Source organism: Felis catus, chromosome B3 (genome assembly GCF_018350175.1).
Source record: "Felis catus isolate Fca126 chromosome B3, F.catus_Fca126_mat1.0, whole genome shotgun sequence".
In the NCBI taxonomy this organism is placed as follows: Eukaryota; Metazoa; Chordata; class Mammalia; order Carnivora; family Felidae; genus Felis; species Felis catus.
In genome coordinates this window covers 57,539,064-57,559,851 of record NC_058373.1, presented here as the reverse complement: position 1 = coordinate 57,559,851, position 20,788 = coordinate 57,539,064, and the positions used below count along the sequence as shown (strand labels likewise).

The following is a 20,788-nucleotide window of genomic DNA, read 5'->3' as shown; positions in this document are numbered from 1 at the left end:
CCCACTTAGCCATGTGTCTTTTGATTGGAGAATTTAGTCCCTATATTTAAAGTAATTACTAATAAACATATTACTGTTTTGTTAACCATTTTCCTTTTTTGGAATTCCTTCATTCTTCTTCCCTTGCTATCATCTTCTTAGTGATCTGATGATTTGATGATTATCTGTAGTGGTATGCTTAGATCATTTTATCTTTTTTGTATCTTCTATAGATTTGCCATGTAGTTACCATAAGGCTTGTATTTTTAAAAATCAGTTTAAGGTGATAACTTAAATTCAAATGCATTATAAAGCTCTATATTATTATCCCCACCCCATGTTTTATGTTTCTGATGTACTATTTTTTCTTGTATATCCATTAACACATTATAGTTATTTTTACTACTTTTGTCTTTAGTTTTCATAGATTTATAAGTGATTGTCATACCCTCATCAATTAGATTACTTGAATTTATGCACACATAGTTATACCAATGGAATTTATACTTTAATGTCTTCCTTTTACTAGTTAGACCATTTTTGTTTCAGCTTAAAGAATTTTCTTTATCATTTATTGGAAATCCTATCTATTAGTGACAAACTCCTTTAGATTTTGCTGGTCTGAAAAGCCAATTCTCCTTCAATTCTGAAGGACAACTTTGACAGGCAGAGTGTTCTCATTGGAAGTTTTTTTGTTCTTTATTTCAGCACTTTGAATATATTGTGCTACTTCCTCCTGGATTGCAAAGTTTCTGCAAAAAATCTAATAATCATATAGGTTATGTATGTAATAGGTTGCTTTCTTTTGCTTTTAAGATTCTCATTCTTGTTTTTACCTTTTGACAACGAATATGTGCTTTGGTGTGGATTTCTTCAGATTTCTCTCTGGATTTGGGTGATTTTCCTCCTTAAGTTAGGGACATTTTTTAGCCATTATTTTTCATATAAGCTTTCTGCCACTTTTTCCTCTCTCTTCTCTTTTTATGTTGTCCTATAAGTCTCTTAAGGTATGTTCACTCTTTTTCATTACTCTTTGTTGCTCTGATGTATCAATTCCATTGGCTTGTCTTCAAGTTCACTTATTCTTTTTTCTCCTTCATCTAGTCTGTTGTGACTCCCTCTATTGTATTTGTGTGGTGAATTATTCTGATTTCAACTCTGTGATTTCTCTTTGTTACTGTCTTACATTTTCTGTCTCATGTTGAAATTCTCACTTTGTTCATGCATTGTTCTCCTGACCTCAGTAACATCATTATGACTGTAATATGTAATTTTTTATCAGGTAAATCACTTATCTCAATTTCACTAAGGACTTTTTAGAGATTTTATCATTTTCCTTTCTGTATTAGCTGGTTTGTTGCATTAGGTAAATGAGCCACCTTCCTACTCTTGAAGTAATGGCCTTCATAGGAGATGAAAGTTTTTGTTTATTCCTGTCCTAGGTTATTATTGCCTCCCAAAAGTTTATTATTGTCCAAGCAGCTTTCTTAGGTCTTACACATACTCATAACTGGGAGGTATTAAGAATAATCAGTATCTCAGAGGATAGGGTATTAGTAAATACCTATAGTGTGTTAGCCATGGTGAATCTATGAGAGCCCTTTAAGAACTGCTTCTCAATTTAATATTGCCTTAGTTTCATGGGTGCAAACCCCCATTGGCTTTCAAAGCTCAATGTTTTGGGGGCCCATATTTCAGTTATAGATCTTAAATTTTGAGATACCAGATATGGCGTTCAAATGCCTAACCACTCAGGAAAGAGCTGGAAGTTGAGTTTCCTTCCTATTGTAGGTTGTCACAAAAGAAATGGGGTTTATGGGATTGTGTCTCATCCTCTCCTACCTGTATTGATCTGGTATGTAAGTCCCTCCACCACTTTTTGGGAAAATTGCAGAGAATTATTCTGAATATAGCTATAGATTTAGTGTGTCCATGAGTGGGGGTGAGTTCCTTGAGATCCTTGTGCATTGCTATCTTGAACCAGAAATTAATTCTTATTTTTAAATCTCGCTTCTTAATGGTCATCTCTGTATCAGTATAATTTAGTCATCAGCCAATAACTGATCAGAAGATTATCTTAATTACCTGTATGTCTTCCAACATTTTACAGGGGATATATGTGATAAGGCATGTCTTCAACTTTTAGTGTTTTATTTCCTCCTTTCACACAATCTCAAGGTCAGAGGTGAGAAACTTCTCCTTTACCATACAGACCCTGAGGAATAAGCTCAGGCTTTCATAAAAGTTTCTTTGGCTTTTTAGTTTTCTAGACTTTACTCTTGAATTCCTGGCTAAGCTCTTATTTTCTGCAACTAAAATCACAATCTTAGGCAGGTGCAATATTCCAGCAGATTATATTGTTTTGGTAATGCTCTAGGGTTAGAGACTTTTTTCCCCTGAGATAAAATCAAATTGACACAATACACTTGAAATAGAGATTTCCCAAAAAGCTTTAAGTTGGAACAAAATATTGGTTGTGCTATGGGGATGTTGCATTTAAAGCATCTGCAAAAGAGGTCATGAACTTTGAGGCTGTTGGGTTTTATAGCTACTGCCCGACTGAGGTGGTTAGAGAGGGAAATGAGAATAACCCCAAGTTAAAAATTTAAGAAGATAAAATTAAAAAAGAAATTCACAATTTTACTGAGGTTCACAATTTCCTCTGGATAGATGATTTCAGTTCAATATCTTAATTAATTACCAGGGTTCAGAACTGGCTGATTTTAGTTGGTGTGCCAGTTATTTTCGTAGTTTTTGTGGGAGAGTTCACCAAAGTTCTCATTCTACCATGCTAGAAGTCAATCTTCAAGTAGCTCTTTGTGCTCTCTTCTAGCACAAGTGACTCACTAGCATAGATGCCTGAAGCAAGTGGAATGGATGAGCTGAAGAAGAGTCCATGTGTCCACCAGGAGCTATAAGGAGGAGCCAATCCACGTGGCTGGATCCTTTGTTCCTTGAGAACTGGAAAATCAGGGAAATCTCAAAATTCTGTACCATAGTAGGTATTTCAACAACTGATTATCAGGGTTATTTTAGTTTGAGGAGTAAAAGAGAGCACCTCAGTAGCTGATTCTATTGGAGTTCTAGGAGCTATCCCCTTTTTCTAACAATGATAGCAATTTTAACTGTGGTAAACAGTTCTCAGATTTGATTATGGCTTTCTGGTTAAAGTGATGGTCTTATCTCTAAGCTTTTCTTTTCTTGGAACTTTGGAATGCCACTCAGCCCACATACAGTAGTAGCCCAAATGAAAAGGGGGTGTTAAATCCACAAAGGATAATTTTTACTAGTGCAAGATAAGAGTCAGTGAATAAATTCCCATCTTCCATTCTCTGAAAGGGGTACTCGTGAAGCTATTTTTGGAGGTGAACGCTCTAAAGAGCCTCTCAGACAGAATATATAAGTGCAGAGAGATGACCATGAACTCCTGAGTACTGCCCCCATGTGAAGACAGTAGGCAGAATAGCCAGGGGAAGCCATGCTTGTGGCTGGACAAGGATGCAGATAGACAATAATGTACAGATGAGGGGTAGGGCAACAATAGTCTGGTGATGATCCATGTAGTACTTTACATAGTACTTTACTTTCTAAAAGTTTCTACCCATTAATAAGTAGACATTAAAGATTTCAGCTTTTAAGGAAAGATAATGGAACTTGGCAAAAAATGTAGTGGATTTGGGGAAGGATTCTGAGTTCACAGGGAGAATTATGTTCATTTTAGGGAGGTTTTCCAGATATGGTTAGATTCTGAGTAACAGGTGTTTAAAGTGGCCACCTGAAAGTCCAAGTTTTGCTGTGGCAAGTAACTGGACACAATGGACCTGTACCTTTCTAGTCTAAATAGGTTACAGATCTGCCCTTTTGCAAAATCCTGCATCATTTTGTGTGTAGAGATTAAGCCAATGATATTACACACTAAAGGAAGCTTGTTATTCTTGTATGCAAATGAATATTAAAGTAGCAGTTAGAAAATAAAAACGTAAGTAAATCAGACCTCATTATCAAAAAAACAAAACCGAACAGGATGCACTTTGACTTAAAAGGCCATTATAAGAGGCACTGAGCAACATTTAACCATGGTGAATTAACTTATGGCTAATAGGATACACCATGGTTGATTGGAATAAGCTTGCCTGGCACTTGAAGCCAGGCAGTTTTGTTCTTCAAAACTAGATAGGTCAGTAGCCCTACTGCTCCTAAAACTGAAGTTTCCCAGGGAAGTTAGCTCTGCTTGGCCACATAGCGACTCTTTATTTATATTCTTTGATGCACAGTCGGTATTGGTTTCATTTCCTCCACATATGTGAGCCTCCAAAATTTAGACAGTATTTCCAAATGGTTGTATGTCATTATAGTATACTTACCAGTAGAGAGAAGAAAAACTTTGTTAAGATAACTTTAAACATTTTTCTCAAATAAAATAGATTTTATAATTTCTATACATCTATAGTGAAGCAGCAGGAAGGGAAATTAAGGAATAAATACCTTTTCAATTGTGCCAAAAACCATAATATAATTAGGAATTAATCTAACCAAAGATGTGAAAAACCTTTACTCAGAAAATTATAAAACACTGATGAAAGGAATTAAAGAGGATATAAGGAAATGGAAAGACAGTCCATGCTAATGGACTGGAGGAACAAATACTGTTAAAATGTCTACATTACCCAAAGCAACATAACACATTTAATGCAATCCCTATCAAAATATCAGCAGCTTTCTTGGAGCACCTGGATGGCTCAGTCAGTTAAGTGTGGGACTCTTGATCTTGGATCAGGTCATGGTCTCATGGTTTGTGGGATCAAGCCCTATGCTGACAGCACAGAGCCTGCTTGGGATTCTTGCTCTACCCCTTCCTTGCTCATTGCACTCTCTCTCTCAAAATAAACTAAAAAAAAATAGCAACAGCATTTTTCACAGAGTTAGAATAAATAATCATAAAATGTGTATGGAACAAGAAAAGACCCTGATGGCCAAGGCAATCTTGAAAAAGAAAAGCAAAGTTGGAGGCATTAAAACTCTAGACTTCAAGTTATATTACAAAGCTGTAGTGATCAAAGAAGTAGACACAGATCAATAGAATAGAAAATCAAAAAATGAACTGACAACTATATGGGCAATTAATCTTTTATAAGTTTTATTTTGAGAGAGAGTGAATGCATGTGGGCATGGGAAGTGCGGAGAGAGAGAGAGGGAGAGAGAATGCAGGGCTTTAACTCAGTAATATTCAGATCATAACCTGAGCTGAAATCAAGAGTCATATGCTTAACCAACTGAGCTACCTATGCACCCCTAATTTTTATTTTTTTTACAACATTATTTTTCAAAGTATATTTATTTTTAAAAGCATTTATTTATTTTGAGAGAGGAAGACTGAGAGAGGAGGGGAAGAGGAAGAGAGATACTCCTAAGCAGTCTCCATGCTGTAAGTGCAGAGCCTGACCCTGGGCTGGATCTCATGAACTGTGAGATCATGACCTAAACTGTAATCAAGAGTCAGATGCTTAACCAACTGAGCTACTCAGTTTCCCCCACAGGATTTCTTTCATTCATTCATTCATTCATTCATTCATGCATTCTTAAGAAATTGCTTGCTTCTTTTTTTTGTTGTTGGGAAAACTGGACAGTAACATTCAAAAGAATAAACCTGGACCACTTTCTTACACCATACACAAAAATAAATTCAAAATGGATGAAAGACCTAAATGTGAGGACTGAAACCCCTAAAATCCTAGAGAGTACAAAGGCAGTAACCTCTTTGACATCGGATATAGCTACTTCTTACTGGATAGGTCTCCAGAAGCAAGGAAAACAAAAGCAAAAATCAACTGTTGGGACTTCATCAAAAGAAAAAGCTTCTGCAGAGCAAAGGAAACAATCAACAAAAGTAAATGGCAGTCTACACAATGGGAGAAGATATTTTCAAATGATATAACAGATAAAGGGTTATTATCCAAAATACATAAAGAACTTATAAAACTCAACACCCAAAAAAAACAATCCAGTTAAAAAACAGGCAAAAGACATGAATAAGACATTTCTCCAAAGAAGACATGCAAATGGCCAAAAGACACATGAAAATATGCTCAAAATAACTGACCATCAGGGACATACAAATCAAAACTACAATGAGGTATCACCTCACACCTGGCAGGAAGGCTAAAATCAACAACACAAGGAACAACAGGTGTTGGTGAGGATGCCAGGAAAGGGGAACATTCCTACATTGTTGGTGGGAATGCAAACTGGTGTATATACATTGTGGAAAACAGTATGCGGGTTCCTCAGAAAGTTAAAAATAGAACTACCCTACAATCTAGCAATTGTACTGCTAGGTACTTACCCAAAGGATACAAAAATACTGATTTAAAGTTCATAGCAGCATTATCAACAATAGCCAAATTATGGAAAGAGCTCAAATTTCATCAGCTGATGAATGGACAAGGAAGAGGTGGTAAATATACAATAGAATATTTTTCAGCCATTAAGAAGAATGAAATCTTGCCATTTGCAACAACATGCATGGAAATAGAATGTATTATGCTAAGCAAAAAAATATATATATATCCCATGATTCCACTTATATGTGGAATTTAAGCAACAAAAATGATGAAGATTGGGAAAAAAAAGAGAGGCAACCCAGGAAACACACTCTTAACTATAGAGAACAATCTGAGGGTTATTGGAGAGGGAGTGGGTGGGAGGATGGTTAAATAGGTGATGGGGTTAAACAGGGTACTTGTGATGAACACTGGGTGTTATATGTAAGTGATGAGTTACCAAATTCTACACCCAAAACAAAAAAAGATGTAAGCTTTGCAAATATTTCCCATTCTGTGGGTTTTTCATTTTATTTATCATTTCTATGTGCAGAAGCTTTTTAGCTTTATGTAGTCCTATTTATTTATATCGATACTGTTGCTTGTACCTTAATCTAAGAAATCATGTCCAAGACCCAGGTCAAGGAGATTTTTTCATGTTTTCTTCTAAAAGTTTTGTGGTTTCAGGACTTACATTTAAGTCTTTAATTTTGAGTTAATTTTTGTGAGTGGTTTAAGATAGTGGTCTAATTTCCTTATTTTATATATTCAACTTCTCCAGAATCATTTATTGAAGGGACTATTTTCTCTTCATTGAGTATTATTTGGCTCCCTTGTTTGTTTGTTTTTTTTTAACGTTTATTTATTTTTGAGACAGAGAGAGACAGAGCATGAACGGGGAAGGGCCAGAGAGAGAGGGAGACACAGAATCAGAAGCAGGCTCCAGGCTCTGAGCCATCAGCCCAGAGCCTGACATGGGTCTCGAACTCACAGACCGCGAGATCGTGAACCTGAGTCAAAGTCGGACGCTTAACCGACTGAGCCACCCAGGTGCCCCTTGGCTCCCTTGTTAAATATTAGTTGAGCATATATAGATGGGTTTATGGGCTGTCAATTCTGTTGCTCTTAATTGGTCTCTTTTTATGCCACTAACATAGTTTTGATTACTAAAGCTTTATAACTTGAAACCAGGAAGTGCGTGGCATCCTGCTTTCTTTCTCAGGATTGCTTTGACTATTCCAGATGTTTTATGGTCTCATAAAGTTTAGTTGTTTTTTTTTTTTTTTCTACTTTAGTTAAAAAAATACATTGGAATCTTTTTTTTTTTTAATTTTTTTTCAACATTTATTTATTTTTGGGACAGAGAGAGACAGAGCATGAACGGGGGAGGGGCAGAGAGAGAGGGAGACACAGAATCGGAAACAGGCTCCAGGCTCTGAGCCATCAGCCCAGAGCCTGATGCGGGGCTCGAACTCACGGACCGAGAGATCGTGACCTGGCTGAAGTCGGATGCTTAACCGACTGCGCCACCCAGACGACCCAAAAAAATACATTGGAATCTTGATAGGGATTTCATTAAATCTATAGATGGCTTTGGATAGTAAGGACATTTTAATATTTTCCAGTCCATGAACATGAGATACCTCTCCATTTATTTGTGTCATTCTCAGTTTTTTAAAAATCAGCATCTTATAGCAGAGCTCTTTCAACTCCTTGGTTAAATTTATTAGCATTTTGTTGTTATTTGATGCTATTTTAAGTGGGATTGATTTCTTTTTCAGATAATTTGTTAGTGTATAAACATGTAACTGATTTTTGTATGTTATTTTTGTATACTGTAAATTTCATTTGTTGATTAGATCTAAAAATTTGAGGGTAATGTCTTTAGGATTTTCTATATGTAAAATTAGTCCATCTGTAAATACAGATAATTTTACTTCTACATTCCAATTCTGATGTCTTTTTTTTTTTCTGATTGCTTTGATTTGTTCTTCCAGTACTACGTTAAACAGGAGAAGTAAACATTTATTCCTGATACAGGAAAAGCTTTCAACTTTTCACCACTGAGTATGATGTTAGCTGTGGGCTTGTCAGATATGGCATTTCCTACATTGAGGTATGTTCTTTCTATACTTAATTTATTAACAATTTTTATAATGTTGAATTTTATAAAAGGCTGTTTTTCATCTCGAGATGATCACAGGATTTTCTATTAATGTGCTGTATCACATTGGTTTATTTGCATCCTTGTCAGATAACTGTCACTTGAACATGGTGAATTATGCTTTTAATGTTTTGACTTCAGTTTGTTAGTTTTGATAATTTTTAAAATCTACCTTTATCAGGACTATTGACCTGTCATATTTGTTTGCCTTGAACTACCCTTGTCTTTGGCATCAGCCTAATGGTATCCATTCCTTCAATCATAGTGTGTGTCTTTAAGGCAAAAATATATATATCTTGTACACATTGTATTGTTGAATAAAAAAATCTCTCCTATACAAAGGAATTATTCACAGGTAAGGACTTATTGCCATTTTGTAAATTTTTTTCTGGCTCTTTGTAGATTGTTTCTTGTCTCTTATTCTGCTTTTGTGTGTGTGTTTTGATGTCTTTTGTTAGTATGCTTTGACTTCTTTATCATGTTCTTCTGTGTGATTACTACAGGGTTTTTCCTTGTTACCATGAGGCTTACATAAAATCTAAATACCCTATTTTAACCAATAATAACCTAACTTTGACAGCATTCCAAAACTTTAAACTATTACTTCTCTTCCCCTCACACTTTCCATTATTGATATTATAGTTTGCATAATTTTATATTTCTTGTCCATAATATATTAACAAAATAATCATAACTAAAATAATTAACTTTTAGTCTAGAGTAGTAAGTGAATTACCCAGTGAGTTTTGCACTACCTTCTTATGCTTTCATGATGTTAATTAGCATCTTTTTCTTTCAACTCAGAGAACTGCCTTCATTTCTTGTAGGGCATGTCTGATCCTAATGAATTCCCTCTGCTTTTGTTTGCTCAGGAAACCCATTATTGCTTATTTATTTCTGAAGGAAGGTTTTTACAGTTATAGAATTCTTGGTTGACAGGCTTTTTTCTCTCAGTAGTTTGAATATGTCAGTACCTTCTCTCTCCTCGTCTGGAAAGTTTCTATTGAGAAATCTGCCTGGGGTCTTTGGGGCCTTATGGATGTGGATATTCATTTCTCTTTCCATTTTTGGCAAGAGTCCAGCTATTATTTTAAATTCACTTTCTGTCCTTTTTATCTTCTATTTCTGGAATTCCTATGAGATGGATTTGTTTCCTTTGATTGTGTCTCATAGTCTTGTTAGCTTTCATCCCCTTTTCCATTTTTTCTTTTTGTTCTTCTGACTGAATAATTTCAAATGTCCTATATTCTATCTCACTAATTCTAGCTTCTGTAAGGTTGAGTCTGATGTTGAAACTCTATCAAATTCTTCAGTTCATAAATTGTATTTTTCAGCTCTAAGGTTTCTGGTGGTTTTTTATTTGTTGATCTTCTCATTTTGCTTATGTATTACTTTCCTAATTTCCTGCAGTTGTCTGTGTTTTTGTATAGTTCACTAAACGTAAGAGGATTATTTTGAATTCTTTGATAGTTTATAGTTATTGGGGTTTGTTTTCTTTGGTAGTGTAATGTTTACCTGATTATTTTGTGACCCATTATTCCTAATGTAGGTATATGAATATTTGAATAAGCAATCTTCTTTTCCATAGTTTACACATTCACTTTGGAAGAGGCAGTCCTTTATCCATCCTCTTGGCTTAGAGTTCTGGATGTGTCAGTTGGTAACATCCTTGGGCAAGATTAGCCTTGCTCTCAGGGTCTGAGAACACTTGAATTGGATTTCTGGCTTTTTTCACTGTCCAAATGAGATTCTAGACCAGGCTCCTTGATTGCCTGGTTCTCTGGTCAGGCTTCCTGGATGGTGGAGACTAGGTACTATATTCAGCTGCATGTGGGGCTATAAATTTACTTTCCTGTGCTGGCATGGCATCAAGGTTTATACTTCTCATTGTTTGGGGACCTGACTCAGGAAAGTATGCATTCAATAATACCCTGTCCAGATGGAAAAAGCCATCAGCTGTGTTCTCTGTAGGTCAGGCTATGTAGCTTCTTGTATGCTGTGGTTAAGTAATCTGGTTGTACAAGGTGAAGGCACTGGATGTTCACTCTGGTCTTTCTTTTCCCACTGGAGGAACCATAGGTTCAGGGGAGAGCTCTTGGTGTGCTGGGTCTGGGGGAGGGGCAAGGCAGCTAGTATATAGCTGCTCCTCTTACTTTTCCAACGTGGTCATCTTCAGGACTGTGGTGCTAAACAAAGAAGGAATACACGTAAATTATTCAGAATTATCCTGGAGTGCCTGGGTGGCACAGTGTGTTATGTGTCCAATTTTGGCTTACGTCGTGATTTCATGGTTCATGAGTTTGAGCTCCACGTAAGGCTCTCTGCTGTCAGTCCAGAGCCTGCTTTGGATCTCTTGTCTCCCTCTCTGAAAAATGAATAAACATTAAAAAAAGAATTATTTAATTGCTGGGCTGTAAATATGGTTCCATTAATTTTTTTCATAAATAAGAAATTCTGTGAGCTATTCATTTAACATAAATATAAGTGGATGTTTATATACTGCCCACAAATTAAATCACTTCTGTCTTCTCAAAGGGCAACAACAGATTCCCATTTCTCAGTCATTCCCACCTCTAAATGCAACTCCTGTTTGGACTATTTGGATTGCTATAGCCACTGTGTGATTGATGACCCACAGATTGTAATCCTATTTGCAACAGGAAGAAAAATGTCTCGCCTGAGTTTAACAAGTACGGACATTGTAGGCTAACCTGAGGACCCCTGCCTGTTCTTACACCACTGTGGCTTTACTGGGCCCAGCATCACGCTTGTAGGAGATTCCAATACAAGTTATCTGTGGCTTGGAAGTCATCTTTTTAAATATCAATCCCATACTTTTAATGTTCCAGATTATTTACACTATGTAAAGTGACAGTTAACTGGGAATTACAAGTGATCCAATCCTTACTGTGACTGCAATGCATTCAGGCAATATTTTTTCACATGAACATTTTGTTGCATCCGTTTTTGACCATTTCTGCCTGTCTTCATTCACTTGCTCTTATAGTTTTTAGTCTAGTATGTAACCACCCTGAGGATTCTTTTGTTCCCGTAAAGCGATTTTCTCACCTTCCCTAGAGTTTTGTAGTATCTTCCCAAGCTAGAAGAGACAAGGATACCACAGGGAGAAAAATGCCTGAAAACTGTTCTATTATGGCAGTTCACTTAATCTTTCGTTTTCTATATTCAATGACTGCTGTATAGCTGCATCGGCTTTTCCAGTTCAGTCCTTTGTTCTTCAGTGGAGTCAGGCTCTATTTGTTTAGCAGACAAGGAAAACCATGCATAGGAATATACAGAACTTCAGATGTATATATTACAGAGACATCCAAAGAAATATTTTCATTTAGAACTATCTTATTTCAAAAAGTCTAATATACTTTGCAATCTTCAATAAGAAATTACTGGCACTCCTCCATGATTACCTCTAGATCAGATTTCCTATGCAAGGCAGATCATTTACCTGGGTACATGTGGTTTTCATGCTGAAGGGCTAAAGTTTCACCCTCTGATCACAAACAAGTGGCCCCGTATCAATATTAAATGTTTCACCATATCCAGCTATTTGCCTATGTATTCTGAATGTTTTTCTGCAGAAAATGATGTTTCTGTACTTTGATGAAGTTACAGAGAGAAGTTGAATGTGCACAATGTCCTAGGCACCTCGGTGAAAACGTAAGTTTTCTAATGAAATATATGGTATAGAATCAATGTCCATGGTAGATTCCAAAGGCCATGGGTCAGTAGATCACAGATTTACAGTAGCAATGATTAAATCTGATAATGTTTAAGGTTCCAGTTCAAAAGCTCCTGAATATACCTCAACAGCTACTTACAGAATAATTCCCTCTGAAAGTAATTCAGAAGCTAGCTGAGCAACTCCTACACATCAAAACACATCCACATGTGTAGAAGCAGAGACACATGCTCATCACAAACCCCATCTCTGGCATGACAACACATAATCTTGAGGTAATTCACAACTCTCAGCTTCACCCTGAGGAGTAAAGGGTTTGGATCCCACATCTGGTGCTCCAATTTTTAAAATTGTCATTTGAGACATGGGTTGCCCAAACATCAAACTATGATGGCTCCTGTGACTGAAAAGACAGTCATGGTAAACCTTCATGAGTCCTTCAAGAACAAACATCACCCAGCACAAAGGCAGCACACTGATATGGGCCTAGCCTTTCTACAAAGGAGTCCTATTTGTTTGTCTTAAAAGCTTCAGCCTCAGGAGCAGGCTTCTAGGTTCACACATATCTAGGGGCCAACAGCAATACTTTTCAGAGACCAGGGAGGTCAGCAGGCATCACCTTTGTGCTCTCCCTCTGTCTTGCTCCATTATCTATTAAAAAAAGAGCTTGTGTACATGTTGGCTGCCTCAATTTTTGTGGCTTCCACCAGTGGGACATACCTTGTTAGCCTAGATCTGGTGGCCAGTAGGTTTTACATTCACACATCACAGGACTGTAAGAAACAAAAAAACAGGCCTTAATTAGGCATACCCATGGGCACAGTGTAGTAGCAACAAACAGAAATTCCCAGTCTTTCCATGAAAGCAGCCTATTGCTTATCTCAAATTGGATGACTGCCTCTCAGGTTTCAGCCTTTAACACAACCTTAAGGGATGAATGCAGTGCTCTCCAGAGATGTTGGATGCTAGCAGGTGTCTGTTCACACTCTTCCTCTGGATGGCTGCAGGAACCTCAGGAAAGGAGCTTGTGCACACACCTGGCACCCCAGCTTTTGGGGCTTCCATACAGAGGACACATCTCTTGGTAGGCATTAAGAAAAAAGAATAAAAAAGAATATGTTTCAAATGAGAAGAATAAAGTCTCCAAAAAGTAAACTTTAATGGAGATAAATGAACCTGATAAAGAATTGAAAATAATAGTACAAAGATGTTCACCAATGTCAAATGAGTTACTGCTTGTGTTCTCTTCTAGGATTTTTATGGTTTCAAGTCTCACATTTAGGTCTTTAATCAATTTTGAATTTATTTTTGTGAATACTATAAGAAAGTGGTCACAATTTAGGAACTTTTTGTAGATATGTCTCCTGTGGCAAGGTAAATAAAAGCAACTGTTGTGATTACATAAAAATAAAAAGCCTCTGCACAGTGAAGTAAACAAAACTAAAAGGCAATCTATGGAATGGGAGGATATATTTGCAAATGACATATCTGATAGAAGACTAGTATCCAAACTATATAAAGAGCTTATTCAACTCAACACCCAAAACACAATCCAGTTAAAAAATGAGCAGAAGACATCTAGATGACCAACAGACACATGAAAAAATGTTCATTAGGGAAATAAATGCAAATAAAAAATCAATAACACAAGAAACAATAGGTGCACTGTTGGTTGGAAATGCAAACTAGTGCAGTCACTGTGGAAACCAATATGGAGGCTCATCAAAAAGTTGAAAATAGAACTACCCTACAATCCATCAATTGCACTACTAGGGATTCACCCAAAGGATAGAAAAATACTGATTTAGAGAGACACAGGCACCCCTACGTTTATAGCAGCGTTATCAATAGCCAAATTATGGAAAGAGCCCAAATGTCCATTGACTGACATATATATACACACACACAATGGAATATTGGTGATCAAAAAAATGAAATCGTGCCATTTGCAACACGTGGATGTAACTAGAGTGTATTCTGCTAAGTGAAATAAGTCTGTCAGAGAAAGATGAATGTATGATTTTACTCATGTAGAATTTAAGAAGCAAAACAGAGGAACATGGGGTGGGGGAGAGAAGCAAACCAGAAAACAGACTCTTAACTAGAGAGAACAAACTGAGGGTTATTGGACAAGAGGTTAGTGGGGGGATGGATTATATAAATGATGGGTATTAAGGGGGGCACATGTGATGTGCAAAGGCAGTTCTAAGAGAGAAATTCATAGCAACAAATGTAAATGATTTCAAACAACTGAACTTTTACGAACTATAAAAGAAGAAACTAAGCTCAAAGTTAGTAAAAGAAGGTAAATAAAAATAAGGTGGAAATAAATGAATGAGACTAAAAAGACAATTTAAAAACCCCACTCTTGGTTTCATTTGTATTTTTTATTTTTAATTTTTTAAATGCTTATTTATTTTGAGAGAGAATAAAAGAGCACAAGCAGGGAAGAGGGGCAGAGAGAGAGGAGAAAGAATCCTAAGCAGGACCCACTCTGTGAGTGCAGAGCCAGACATAGGGCTTGTTCTCACTTATGAACTGTGAGATCATGACCTGAGCTGGAATCAAGAGTCATATGCCTAACTGATTGAGCCACACCAACAAATTGAACACCCTAGAGAAATGAATGAAATCCTAGGAACATACAACCTACCAAGACAGAGTCAAAGAAATAAAAAGTCTGAACAGACTACTATTAAAGAGACTGAATCAGTAGTCAAAAATCTTCCAACAAACAAAGTCCAGGACCAGATGGCTTCACTGGTGAATTCTGGCTAACATTAAAAAATTTACTACCAATCCTTCTTAAGTCCCTCCAAAAAATAAGATGAGTTTGGAAGATTTCCTTCCTCTTTTATGTGACCAGCATCACCTTGATATCCTAACTAATCACACTACCAGAAAAACAAAACAAAACAAACCTCCAATCCAATATCCCTGATGAACATGTATGCAAAAAATCTCAACAAAATATTAGCAAACTGATTTCAGTAGCACATTAAAGGTATCATACACCCTAATTAAGTGGGATTTATTCCACGAAGCAAGGATGCTTAAACCTCTACAAATCAATCAACGTGATACTCCATTAACAGAATGAAGGATTAATGTCGCATGACCATCTCAAAAGATGCATAAAAAGCATTTTACAAAATTCAACATTCATCCATGATAAAAATTCACAACATAATAAAGACTATATATGGCATGCCCACAGCTAATGTTATATTCAATGGTGAAAAGCTGAAAGTTTTTCTCAAAGATCAGGAGCAAGACAAAAATGCTCATTCTTGCCACTCTTATGCAATATAGTACTAAATGTCTTAGCCAGATCAACTTGGGGGGATAGGAGGTGAAGGCATCTGAATTGAGAAGGGAGCACGATTGTCTGTATTCACAGTTGATAAAACCCTCATGATCCACTAGAAACTAGTAGAACTGATAAATAAATCCAGTTAAGTTTTATTTTTTTTTTTTTAATTTTTGAAAAAGAGAGCATGAGCAGGGGGAAGGACAGAGCAAGACTCCCAAGCAGGCTCCATGTTGTCAGCACAGAGCTTGATGCGAGGCTCAGTCTCACAAACCATGAGATTAGGACTTGAGCTGAAACCAAGAGTTGGATTCTTAACCAACTGAGCTACCCAGACACTCCCCATCAAGGTTTAGTATACAAAATGAGTATTTTAAAAAAATCTACACACTAATAACCTATGAGAAAGAAAAAATGAGAAAACAATCCCATTCATATTTGCATCAAATAGAATAAAATAATTAGGAATAAATTTTACCAAGGTTAGACTTGAACATTGAAAACTATAAGACACTTATGAAAAGAATTGAACACACAAATAAGCAGAAAAACATTCCATGCTCATGAGTTGGAAGAATTGATATTGTTAAAATGTCTCTACTACCCAAAGCAAAATACAAATTCAGTACAATCCCTATCAAATTTCCAATAGTATTTTTCACAGAAATAATCCTAAAATTTGTAGGACCACAAAACACCCAAAGAGTCAAAGAAATTTTGAAAAACAACAAATCTGGAGGCATCACACTTCCTGATTTCAAATTATAAGATATAGTAATCAAAACAGTGTGGTATGGCGATAAAAACAGACACATAGAGCATAGAATGTTTTTCCATTTCTTTGTGTCTTCTTCAGTTTCCTTCATAAGCTTTCTATAGTTTTCAGCATACAAATCTTTTACATCTTTGGTTAGGTTTATTCGTAGGTATTTTATGGTTCTTGGTGCAATTGTCAATGGGATCAGTTTCTTTATTTCTCTGTTGCTTATTGGTGTATAAAAATGAAACTGATTGCTGTACATTGATTTTGTATCCTGCAACTTTGCTGAATTCATGCATCAGTTCTAGCAGACTTTTGGTGGAATCTGTTGGGTCTTCCACGTAGAGTATCATGTGGTCTGCGAATTGTGTTTTTTGTTCAGATTATAAAATTTTAAGCTGTTATAGGGAAATTGGAAAATACTAAATGGTTTCAAGAAGAAATAAAAAATGTATGTGTAATTCTACCATTAAAAATTTAAAAACAAGGGAGGGGGCGCACCTGGGTGGCTCAGTTGGTTAAGCGTCTGACTGATCTGATGATCACTCTGTTCCCAAGTTGGAGCCCCTTGTCAGTCTCTGTGCTGAGACTGCAGAGCCTGGAGCCTGCATCAGATCCTGTGTCTCCCTCTAGCTCTGCCCCTCCCCCACTTGTGCTCTCTGTCTCAAAAATAAATATTAATTTTTTTAATCAAAAAAAGAAAGAAATGGTGTTGAGGCACCTGGGTGGCTCGGTCAATTGAACATCTGACTCTTGATTTCGGTTCACGTCATGATCTCATGGTTTGTGAGGGCAAGTCCTGAGTCAGGCTCTGGGCTGACAGTACAGAGCACACTGACATTCTCTCTCTTCCCCTCCCCTCCCCTCCCCATGTGTTCACATGTTCTCTCTCTCTCTCTCTCTAAAAATAAACAAACGTTAAAAAACTGGTGTTGGGGGATGCCTGGGTGGCTCAGTTGGTTAAACAGTCATGAGATTGAGTCCTGTGTTGGGCTCCATGCTGGGTGTGGAGCCTCTTAAGATTCTCTCTTCCTCTCCCTCTGCCCCTCCTCCCTCTCAAAAACAAAAACAAACAAAAAATCAAAATACAACAAAAAAGAAATGGTGCTAGAAAAACTGGGTAGACACAGACAAAAGAACCTGGACCACTATCTTACACCATACACAATAATGAACTCACAATAGATTTGACTTGACATTAATGCTTGAAACCATAAACTCCTAGAAGAAAACATAACCAGACAAAACAGACCATGATGTTTTGCATATGACCACAAGAGCAAAGATACAAGTGGAACTACATCAAACTGAAAAGCCTCTGCACAATAAAGAAACCATCAACAACAAAAAAGGCAGCCTACCACATGGGAGAAGTATTTGTAACCAGGTATCAAATAAGAGGTTTATATCTAAAATATATAAGAAACTCATATACATCTCAACAGCAAGAACACCACAAATAGATTAGAAAAAATGTCTATTTACTTCTTCTGCCCATTTAAACAATTTTTTTTAGATATTTGCTTATTTTTGAGAGGGAGAGAGCACAAGTGGGGGGAAGGCAGAGAGAAAAGGAGACATGGAATCTGAAGCAGGCTCTAGGCTCTGAGCTGTTGGCAAAGCCCCATGAAGGGCTTGATCTCACGAACTGTGAGATCATGATCTGAGCTGAAGTTGGACACTTAACTGATTGAGCCACCCAGGTGCCCCCCTCTGCCCATTTTTAAAGAACCCATATAGATGGCCAATAGTCAATATGTGATCTCACTTATATGTGGAATCTAAAAAGCATGAAAACAGGAGCGCCTAGGTGGCTCAGTCAGTTAAGCAACTGACTTAGGCTCAGGTCATGATCTCACATTCATGAGTTAGAGCCCCACATTGGGCTCTCTGCTGTCAGCATGAAGCCCGCTTGGGATCCTCTGTCTCCCTCTCTCTGCCCTCCCCAGTTTGTGCTCTCTCTCTCAAAAATAAATAAACATTAAAAAAAAAAACATAAAAGCTAGCATCATAGATACCCAGGAACAGATTGATGGTTGCCAGTGGTAGGTGAAGGGAGTCAAAACATACATACTTCCAGTTTTAAGATACATAAGTCCTGGGTTATAACGTACAGCATGTTGATTATATTTAACAATACTTTGTTATATATTTGAAATTAGTTAAAGGCATTGATATCAAAAGTTCTCATAAGAAAATAATTTGTAACTTTATGTTGTGGTGAGTGTTAACTTATTGTAGTAATTTATATATATAAGTCATTATGTTGTACACCTATGAATACAATATTACATGTCAAGAATATATCAATAAAAAAAACATAATTTTCTCAGACTTACTTTAACGTCCAGTGAGTGTCCCAACACCATCATACGTGAACTCCTTTATATGCATTCTGCTCTGGTATTTTCTGGTTCTGAAATGGAAGTTGAATATTTCATTTTGCCCTCTTTGATTCCTCATTATCTGCCCTAGGTTTTGCTACCTAAGTTGGTAAATGTCTTGATAAATTATCTCATTGTATATGAATATCTGGAGGACTTAATACACAGATTCATATCAATAGTTTAGGATGCCTTAACAATGAAGCTCTACTGACCTTCATTAAATTCCATATACTAGGATAAAATTCTATTACATATATTCCCTAGAAATCAGAGAACAGTCTTAAAGTACTGGAATCTATTTATATTCAAGTTGTTCTACATGAAGCATAGCATCATAGTTTAAGAAAAAATTTAAAGACCAAAATAATTATTAAAAATACATTTTCCATGTAACCAGATTGACCTCATTGATACCTTCTCATTTCTGAACTCACCACAGTTACTGACCACTAAGAGGTTCAAAAAGGGAAATAGTCTCAAGGTTGACAAGCTAGAAGAACCTTCAAGTAACAGTTCTTATGGAATATTGAAAGATGTCCTACACTGGAGTTAGAAGTCTTCTTTAGGCCATAGCTATTCTGTCATTATTTTGAGAAGTATAACAGTTCTAAATTATCTCAAATGTATTGGGGATCTGAGATGGCATCTTGGTTTTCAGTAAGAGAGCCTAGGTGGCTTTTCATGGAACTGTGTTTTCAGAGAAAACATGCTTTCAGTTAAATTTTTTTGAGAAGTAGTATTAGGAAAACCTCTTTACCCCAGCGAAAGTCTGTAAGTCACCTCTTGGAACAATGTCTTCCTCCTGAGGAAAGAAATAACTTTGATTTTCAGTATTTGTCTACCATACGAGAGAGACTGCCTTTAACTTCCTATTTCCATGATCACCCAATCTGTTTTATTCATTCCTTTTATACACATGGGATGTTCCTATATTGCTCGTTTCTAAGACATACCTTCAATACTTGCTGGTGACAGGGGAACATAGTCGGCTGAATAGCCCATTACAAAAGTTTGGATATATTGTGGCATTCATGCCAAGGGCTACTGTCAGCCAATGAGTGTTCACAGTGGAAATATTTAAGCTGGGCAATCTCTGCATAACCTGAGTTAAGATTCCTTTAACTTCAGAGTTCCCTGGTGGTGATTGGCTTGATAATGCACTATTAGCTTCCTTTCCTTTCCTGTCTCATCTCACTATACTGGTATTTCCTGAAGATCACTACCCAAATAAACTACCTGTATCTGTGTCCTTGTCTCACTATCTGCTGCTGCTGAGGAAGGGTAAGCTAAGACAGCAGGCAACTGGAACCTGTTTGCCCCACTTTGGTATTGCCATGCCTTAATGTATGGATAACAGAAACACTATAGAAAGAACTTACCTGGCTTGGGATCAATATCCATTTCCATTTTTATATGTGAATATCCTGGTTCTATGAAAGTTCGTGTAAATAAAAAGCTAATAGAAGTGTCCATTGTAGTCATCATTTCTGCCTTATTCAGTATTTGGGGCCCTTCCAGTTACAGGAGCCAGGAGCCAGGAGCCAGGAGCCAGAGGTTGACCACTCTTGGCAAAGTCAACATCAGAATTTCTCTTGCACAGTGACTGACTTAGGAAGCCAAAATCAGCCATTGATCACCTGTATCTGAACCATTGCTTATTCTGCCACCTCTATGTAATTCAGATTCAGGTATTTAAATAAAATAAGGGTCCAGGTTTTTTACGTTTGATTTCCTGGTTTACAGGGTTTTGGTATAGGACTAAAAACTACTGTGTTTTCCTATTGCATGGTGTGTATACCATGAGCAGCATTTCTACATTGCTGTCCTGGACCTTTGTGCTTTATGCTGAGGACTATCGGCTGTTTTTTTTAATAGTGTCTTTGTCTGGTTTTGGTATTGGGGTAATGCTGGCCTCGTAGAAGATATTTAGTAGTTCTCCTTCCTCTTCCATTTTTTTTTTTTTTGGAATAGGTTGAGAAGAGTAGGTATTAACTCTTTCTTAAATGTTTGATAGAATTCACCTGTGAAGTCATTTGGTCCTGGGTTTTTGTTTGCTGGGAGTTTTTTGATTACCAATTCAATTTAATTAGTAGTAACAAGTCTGTTCAAATTTTCTTTTTCTTTCTGATTCAGTTTTGGAAGATTGTTTCTAGGATTTTTTCCATTTATCC

At 36.7% G+C, this 20,788-nt stretch overlaps 2 long non-coding RNA genes across 2 annotated transcripts; one reads left to right on the top strand and one right to left on the bottom strand.

Moving 5' to 3' along the window:
• The first annotated feature begins 2,816 nt into the window (after positions 1–2,816).
• On the top strand, positions 2,817–12,195 carry LOC123385960. The gene is made up of 3 exons (XR_006599273.1): positions 2,817–2,977; positions 8,297–8,415; positions 12,060–12,195. It is a non-coding gene; the product is annotated as an uncharacterized LOC123385960 (long non-coding RNA).
• Positions 12,196–12,779: 584 nt separating this feature from the next.
• On the bottom strand, positions 12,780–20,561 carry LOC123385961. Its single transcript, XR_006599274.1, has 5 exons — positions 19,997–20,561; positions 19,375–19,419; positions 18,570–18,646; positions 13,086–13,240; positions 12,780–12,933 (listed from the first exon to the last, which is right to left on the bottom strand). It is a non-coding gene; the product is annotated as an uncharacterized LOC123385961 (long non-coding RNA).
• Positions 20,562–20,788: the final 227 nt, after the last annotated feature.